Raw genomic sequence first — 8,473 nt, forward strand, 5'->3', positions numbered from 1 at the left:
GACACATAAAGGTTCCTAGGAGTATCTATTGAGCTTTTCTTTTTCTGTTATTAAACACAGGTCAAGCCAGGCACAGTGGCACACATCTGTAATCCCAGCTACTTGTAAGGCTAAGGCAGGAGGATCATAAGTTTGAGGCCAGCCTCAGCAACTTAGCAAGACCCTGTCTAAAAATTTAAAAGGGCTGAGGATATAGCTCAGTGATAGAGGACTAGGCTCAATCTCTAGTAATGCATAAATAAAATTTAAAAATCAGGACAATTTTATTTTTTATTGGATCTTTCCCATAAATAATTTTTAAAGTAATTAAATTAAAAATAACTGCAGGGCTGAGGATATAGCTCAGTTGGTAGAGTGCTTGCCTCACATGCACAAGGCCCTGGGTTCAATCCCCAGCACCATCAAAATAAGAAAAAAAAAAAACACCTTATTTTATGGGGCTGGGGATGTGGCTCCAGCAGTAGCGTGCTCACCTGGCATGCGTGGGACACTGGGTTCGATCCTCAGTACCACATAAAAATAAAGATGTTGTGTCCACCGAAAACTGAAAAATAAATATTAAAAAATTCTCTCTCTCTCTCCCTCTCCCTCTCCCTCCCTCCCTCCCCCTCTCTATCTTAAAAACATAAAAATTGCAAATAATTTTAAGGCAAGTATTCAGTAATGCATAACAGGAGAGGGAAATAAAATGTTACAATATAATCAAGTGAAGAGTCCTATTTTGAGCTATGAACTGAAATGTGAATAAAAGGAATGGTTGAACACTTTTTTTTTTTTTTTTTTTGTACTGGGGAGTGAACTCAGCAATGTCTAACTGCTGGGCTACATCCCCATCCCTTTTGATTTTGAGACAGAGTTTTGCTAAGTTGCTTAGGGCCTTGCTAAGTTGCTGAGGCTGGCCTCAAACTTTTGATCCTCCTGCTTCAGCCTCCCAAGATCCTGGGATTACAGGAGTGCACCACCAAGCCTGGTACCTGAACTTAATTTTTAATAAAAAATGAGGAACTTGGAATGGAGATTGGTGGTACAGTGCTTGCCTATTGTGTACCAGGCCCTGGGTTCCATTCCCAGCACTGGAAATATGAAGGAAATGATATGACTCCCAAATTAAATAAGCCTGTCAAAAGGCACTGGACCCCAAGTTCAAGGCCAGTCTGAGCTACTTAGCCAGTCAGTCTCAAGAAGGTCTCAGTGGTTGAGTGTCCCTGGCTTCAAGCCCTAGTACTGCCAAAAAGAAAAGGTAGTGAAGGCAAATAGCTAAGACTATTATAAGAGTTTATATCTTAAATGTTCCCCAAGGCCAAGTTCTGAAGCCTTGGTTGGCGGCCTGTGGCCCTACGAGAGAGTGAAGGCGTGAGGCCTATCGGGAGGAAGTTAGATCACTGGGCCATGCCCTTCAAGAGGGCCTTGGGACCCTGACCCCTCCCTCTCTGCCTCCCTGTGTGTGTCTCTCCTTCCTGGCCACCAGCAGGTGAGTGACTCTGATGTTCCCCTTCATCACAGGCTCAGAGCAACAAGTCTAGGCAACCATAGACAGGAAACTGGAACTATGAGCCAAAATAAATCTTTCCTCCTTTTTAAAATATTTATATCAGGTATTTTGTCACAGCAATAGAAAGCTAACACAACTATCTAAACTCAGTTATAGAATGGTCCTAACAATGTTTATTTTTTGTTTTGGGTTGAACCCAGGGGTACTCTGCCAACTGAGCCACACTGCCAGTCCTTTTTAATCCTAAGACAAGATCTTGCTAAATTGGTGAGGCTGGCCTCAAACTTGCGATCCTTCTGCCCCAGCCTCCTGAGTTGCTGGGATTACAGGCAAGGCTTATCTAACCCCTGAGTAAATAGCACAGACTTTCCATGCCAGGGGCTGGCAATCTTTTTCTATAAAGGTCCAGACAGTGAACAGTCATGGCTTTCTGGATCATGAAGTCTCTGTTGCAACTATTCAACGCAGCTGTTGTAGGTCAAAGGCAGCCGCAGACAATATATAAATGAATGAGTGTGGCTATGTTTCAATAAAACTTTATTATGCTGAAACCTGAATTTCATATGAACTCTCCCACATGATATATTCTTTTGATTTTTTTTCAATCACATAAAAATGTTAAAGTCATTATTAGTTTGAGGGCTATTTTAAAAATAGGTGGTGGACTGGTTTTTCCCTGTGGACAATAATTTCTGATCTTTGCTCCAAGCCAGTAGCACAATCGTGAAAAATAACAATCTTGATTGATAGGAAAGGATCACTGTGGTCAAAGTCATTCTTAGATCCCAAGGACAGGAAAGATGAGCCAGCCAAAACTCATTCATGAAATAACTCTCAGTTTTTATATCCATGATGAAAGAGATTCTGTCTTAAGCCTGTAAACTTCATAATGTTTCAGTATTAACATAGATGGTTTCCCTCCCCAAAAGTAAAATTACTCCAGTTGTAAAAATGAGTTATGATCATATGTCCTGTTAAGATAAATGCATCTTTAACTGAAATGATGCTTCTGAATCTCTTAACAAAGTCATCGATTCTATGCTTCAATGCTGTCTTATGTAGTTTTCGTGCATTTATTTGCTTTGCCTTGCCTTTACCTTAATCCCAAGGGATAAAATAGAAAATTCATTCTACATCCAGCTTTCAATGGCCCAGATTCAAGTCACCTGAAGGTACTTATTACATTTAGATATTCATTCTCTGCTACAAATATTCTAACTTAAAATCACCATGATCTGTTGTTTTTTGTTTTGGTTGTGTTTTTCCAGTACTGAGACTTGAACCCAGGACCTGGTGCATGCTCTGCAAGTGCTCTAAAACTAAGCTCATTCACAGCCCTTTTTATTTAGAGATAGGGTCTTGCTAAGTTGCCCTGGCTTGTCTTGAACTTGTGATTCTCCTGCCTCAGTCTCATGAGTAGCTGGGATTATAGGCTTAGAGCACCATACCTGGATATCATGATCCTTATTTTTAAGTAAAAGGGATCTAGAGTTCAAAAGTCATGGCTTCAAACTTTTAAATGGTTATGAACATTACTGAACACAGTCAACTTAAAGACAATTCAGACAGGTTATGCGCTAAAAGACCACTCCTACAGGTATACATTGCATTGAGAAAAGAGAAGCTGTCCCTCTCTTCACATCTGTCTTGGATGCAGGTATGTGTCCTAAACCACTGCAAGCACATCCGACCGCTGGGACCTCCTCTACAAATGACCAAGGATAATGGGTCCCCCTGGTGTCCAGTTTTTATAACGACTGGAAGGGCACAGAGAACTTGCAACTTTGCTATATCTACTCATGCAAAAACTCTCACACTCAAATTTCCTTCAGCACCTATTTTCCTAGAGGACAAATTAGACAGCAAGGCTGATATCCAGAACGCTTCGCCAAAGATTATTGAGAGAAAACACAAACTGTGGCTATGTATTTATATCATTCACAAGCCTTTCCAGTAACAAGAACAACAAGCATGCCAGCCACCTGGGGCCTCGCTACCCTGGAATCCAGCCGGAGCTTTAAGCATCTCCTCCACAACCTTAGTCCTGGCTTTGCCCCTGAGCTCCAGCCTTGTAGGTGCCCACGTGGCAGCACATGGAAATCAACCAGGCACCTCCAGTGTAAAATGTCCCCAGGGCAACTCTGGATCTTCCTCCTCCAACCCCGCCTCCCCGGCAAACCCCATCAGCTTGCCTTTCTAAATATAGACAGAACCTGAATGCTTCAGCAGACTCCATCACACCCTTGATCTAAGCCAATATCATCTTAACTGGATTGTTATCATCATCTTCTAGCTTGTTTGCCAGTTTCCATTCCTGCTACCCACAACCCAGACTTAATTTCCCATATAGCAGCCATGATAATCCTTTTAAATCACAAGTTAGACATCGGTCCTTCTTTTTTTTTTTTTTTTTTTTGTGGTGCTGGGAATTGAACCCAGGGCCTTGTGCATGCAAGACAAGCACTCTACCGACTGAGCCATATCCCCAGCCCCAGACATCGGTCCTTAAGGAAGGGCACTGGATGAACTCCCAATGCCAGTACTTCCCCTGCCTCCAAATATGCTAAGCCTCAGGCCACACCACTTGAGGTTCCCTTTGCCTGATATACCCTCACTTAGAGGTGTATGTGGTGTAACCTTTTAATTTGGTCACCTCCAAATATCTCCTACCTACGAAGGCATTCCTGATTATCCTATCCAAAATAGTATGTTTCTATTCTTTGACATAAAAGTAGTTGTTTATTCCTTGGTTATCTGTTTCTTCCACTAATACATTAGGATCACAGTTTTTCATTTTTGTTTTTTGTTTTGTTTTTGTACTAGGGAATGAACCCAGGGACACTTAACCACTGAGCCACATTCCTGACCTGTTTTATTTTTTATTTTGAGAAAGGGTCTTGCTAAGTTGCTTAGGGCCTTGCTAAATTGCTGAAACTGGCTTCAATTCTGCAATCCTTCTGCCTCAGCCTCCCAAGATGCAGGGACTACAGGCATGCACCACCTGCTGGCAGGACAGCAGATTTTTATTCATTGTTTTATATCCTCAAGGTTTTGAATAGGGCCTAACACGCAGCAGGTGATGTTCCATAAATATTATTGAATGAAAAATATGTAAATGAATGAATGAGCTCATCATTTTTCATTGACTTTTTTTTCCCTCATGAGAAAAAAAAAACTGGTATCTATTTACAAATAAAGCTCAAGAGACCCAGTGTGCTACAAAAAAGGTAGAGGACATTAGGACACTGAAGCACTATGCTCAGAGCCCACTGGTCCAGCAGCTGAGGAGAGGTCTCAAGGAACCCAGCAGGAGTGTCCTATGTGGCTGTATCAGCTTGAGGGAAAAAGCGCATCCATGAGCAGAAATTAACAGTAGGTTAGATATGCAAATGGAGGGCTATGAGATTTAACATATTGTCCATGTGGATTCTGTTTTAACCACCTGTTTTCCAGAAGATTTTGAATATATATTTTTATTTTTGACATATATAATTACACATATGTGTGATTACACATATTTATGGGGTACAATGTGACATTACATGTATCCAATGTTTACTGATAAGATCAGGGTAACTGGCATATCATCCCATTTATCACTTTTTTGTTGGAAACATTCAAAATTCTCTTTGCTATTTGGAAATACACTTTTTAAAAAATTCTTATTGGGGACAGAGCCCAGGGCCTCATGCATGCTAGCTAAGTACTCTACCCCTGATTTACATCCCCAGTCCATATTGACATTTTTTTATGATCCTTTAATGCCTCAACTACTGATAACAACTGCTTTTCTAAACAGTGTACCTTTTTTCTTGTGTGTGTGTGTGTGTGTGTGTGTGTGTGTGTGAACACGCCGGCAGAGGCTCTAAGGCAAAGAGTACATGGATGATTTCTCTGACTTTGAGCAACCCCAGATGGCCCCACTTGAATAGAAAAGAAGTTGAAAGAAAGTTTAATCTTATAAGCCCTTTTGTAAACAGTCTGAAAAAAAAAAAAATTGGTTTGGTTTTGGGCTGGTGGTATTCTCCTTCCATGAGATCACGTTGCACAGCGAAAACAACCCAGGACTCACAATCAGGACCCGTGGGCTCTGATCCCATTTTCGTCATTGGTTTAACTATCCACAGTTTGCTTGACCTCTAACATGGCCTTGCTTCTGCATCCACAAATGGACTCAACAGTCTCCCTATTATGAATATTTTACAACTGCTTTCCAAAAATGAAAATTCATCTCAAGGAGATACTAGGCCTTTGGCAACCAGAGGGGAGGGTAGGAAGCTATCTGTGCCAGAAAATAAAAGCATGAGGGAAAACCCAGTCAAGGCTGCACCCAGCGACCCTTGGGTGCCCAAGCCCGTTCACTCTCACTGTGCTACCAGAGGACACTACCTGACCCTTAGAGGAGCCTTCCTCTCCTACTGGCCCAATTTCATGGGTACATCTTTACAGACAGCCTAGAAACTGTACTAATCTGGAGCTACGTGGTCCAAGACAGCACTCAAAAGCCACACGGGCTGAGCACTTGAAATGTGCCCCATCTCAACCGAGAAGTGCTGTAAGTGTGAAATACACGCCGGATTTCAAGACTTGATATGAAAAACGAATATAAAAAAATCTCTTAATATTTATAATGATTACATGTTGTATTTTGGATGCATTGGCTGACTATGTGGCTGAAATTAATCCCTCCTGCTTCTTTTTGCAGTTGCCAAAGAGGCCACTTACACATGTGGCTTGTATGATATTTCTGTTGGACGGTGCTGCTCTAGATCTCAGAATCTAGAAAGTGACGAAGATGGAAACTTTTAAATGAAGCACATTGTAAATGAGCTACCCGAGAGTTGGTTCCACTCACTGCTCAGCTGCCATCGCCATCCTGATTTTCCAAGGCCAAGCCCAGAGCGCAGCACGCGTGGGTGTGGCACGGGCCTCCCCTGAGACAGGCCTGCACCGGAGGCTGCGGCGGAGGAGGTTACCCTGGGTCCCCGACGCCCGCCGGGGTAGGCCGGCTGCGGACTCCACGCTTCGGATCCCGCTAGGGGAAGTCCCTGCGGGCGGAAACAGGTGGCGCGGCTGCTGGCAGCTGCAGGTCCCGCGCCTGCACGCCAGAGCGCGGCCCGGACAGCGAAGCGCTTCCTGCTCTGCCGGGGAGGGCCCGAGCGAGCGCAGGGCCAGCTATAGCAGTCCCAGAGCTGCCTGTTTGGATTTTAGCACTTTGGGTCTGAAGAAGAAACAACCAGGCCCTCTATAACTCATAGGGCTTGGAAATTTAAAGTATTATGGGGCGGGGGTCAGTGACTCAAATTGGTAATCCCAATGGCTCGGGGAGATGGGGGCAGAAGGATCGCAAGTTCAAAGCCAGCTGCAACAATTTGGCGAGACCCTGTCTTAAAATTTTTTAAAAAGGACTGAGGAATGTAGGTTAGTGATAAAGCCCCCCTGAGTTCAATCCACAACACCTAAATAAATAAAAGAACCTTATCAGAGAAATTTATGCTTAAAAAAAGCAGACGGACAAGAACAGATGGATGAGCCTTGCCCAGTCCCTCTATTTAACACTCCCTGTAGAAGTTTGTGTGGACTGAAATGTCACCATTTCATCCTCTCCCTCGATTGAAGATACACTGCTAACTCCATGGAAATCCAGAACAGGACCTATAACTGAACAGCATTTTAAGTTCACATTTCTAAAGTAGTATTTTAGGCAGTGGAAAATCTTTAGTAGTTCAATACTATGTTCATTCAGCATTTGCAGAGCAAAAACCTGCCTGGATTTCTGGTCATTTAGTGAAGATTATTTTTTGAAACTATGATTTAAATATAGAACATTAAAATGTAGTTGCAGTAGACAAATCATATTTTTAAACTTCACTTTTAAGAAACTGTCCAGAAGTGTACACAATTAGTTATATACAGCAATTAACAAGAGGGAATGATTCTTTTTTTTTTTTTTTTTTTTTTTTTTTTTAAAGAGAGAGTGAGAGAGGAGAGAGAGAGTGAGAGAGAGAATTTTTAACATTTATTTTTCAGTTCTTGGCGGACACAACATCTTTGTTGGTATGTGGTGCTGAGGATCGAACCCGGGCCGCACGCATGCCGGGCGAGCGCTCTATCGCTTGAGCCACATCCCCAGCCCCGGGAATGATTCTTAACAAGAGGGAATGATTTGTTTCAATCGACCTTGTCCAGTCTCATGTGCAGACCAGGCACAAATGGATTTTATACCTTGTCCAGTTAACTGTAATCCCTAATTTATTGACCAAGGAAATCAGAACTTCTAGGGTTGTGATTAATGCTAGCCTACCAGACTAAAATTGTGCTTACCTTGTAAGAAAATATAAATGAATGGGTGGTAACTAAAAGCATATTATTTGCCAGGCACAGTGGCACACACCTGTAATCCCAGTGGCAGTAGAGTTCAAAGCCAGCCTCAGCATCAGGGAAGCCCTGAGCAACAGTGACACCCTGTCTTTAAACAAAATACAAAATAGGGCAGGGATGTGGCTCAGTGGTCAAGGGCTCCTGAGTTCAATCCATGGTTTAAAAATTATTTGAGGAGGAAAGAAAATTCATAACAGAATCCATAAAATTTACATGCTTCTAAATAACAATGAAAGAATTTAGGTTGCAGAGTTTAAAAAAAATAAAAAATACCCTGTTTTAAGTCTTATCCTGAAGGTAAGATAGGAAAGTGGGAAATGGCTGTCAGCTCACTGGCATCCAATAAAATGTCTCACTGTAGTTTCTAGATTTCTGGGATACACTGACCAAGCAGAGGTGGTTTGTCAAGTCTGAGGCTTTCAACTTGTTCACCACCGTGAACTGGTTGATGTCACAGCCTGACAGGCCATCATGGCCACTCTCAGCATCCTGACAGGAAACCCCATTGTACTCACTCTCCATCTCTAACACTTTACAATGCAAAAAGTGAAAGACATTACAGAAGTAATCTGAAACCTGCCAGGCCTGGTGGCCGATGCC

At 42.5% G+C, this 8,473-nt stretch overlaps 1 protein-coding gene and 1 non-coding gene across 10 annotated transcripts in view; one reads left to right on the top strand and one right to left on the bottom strand.

Moving 5' to 3' along the window:
• The window catches only part of Arsg (arylsulfatase G), a 118,353-nt gene extending 110,948 nt beyond the window's left edge, over positions 1-7,405 (bottom strand). For 2 of the 9 annotated variants that reach the window (XM_040268534.2, XM_078041809.1), the window contains exon 1: positions 6,348-7,379. The gene's annotated coding sequence lies outside the window, so the exon portion shown is untranslated. Of the gene's footprint in view, positions 1-6,217 lie in introns of all 9 variants that reach the window. The other 7 variants (XM_040268536.2, XM_040268535.2, XM_040268539.2 and 4 more) reach the window with 5 other exon arrangements.
• Positions 332-404, top strand: Trnav-cac (transfer RNA valine (anticodon CAC)). The gene has a single exon. It is a non-coding gene; the product is annotated as a tRNA-Val (tRNA).
• Positions 7,406-8,473: the final 1,068 nt, after the last annotated feature.

This window comes from Ictidomys tridecemlineatus, chromosome 3 (assembly GCF_052094955.1).
Source record: "Ictidomys tridecemlineatus isolate mIctTri1 chromosome 3, mIctTri1.hap1, whole genome shotgun sequence".
Lineage (NCBI taxonomy): Eukaryota > Metazoa > Chordata > Mammalia > Rodentia > Sciuridae > Ictidomys > Ictidomys tridecemlineatus.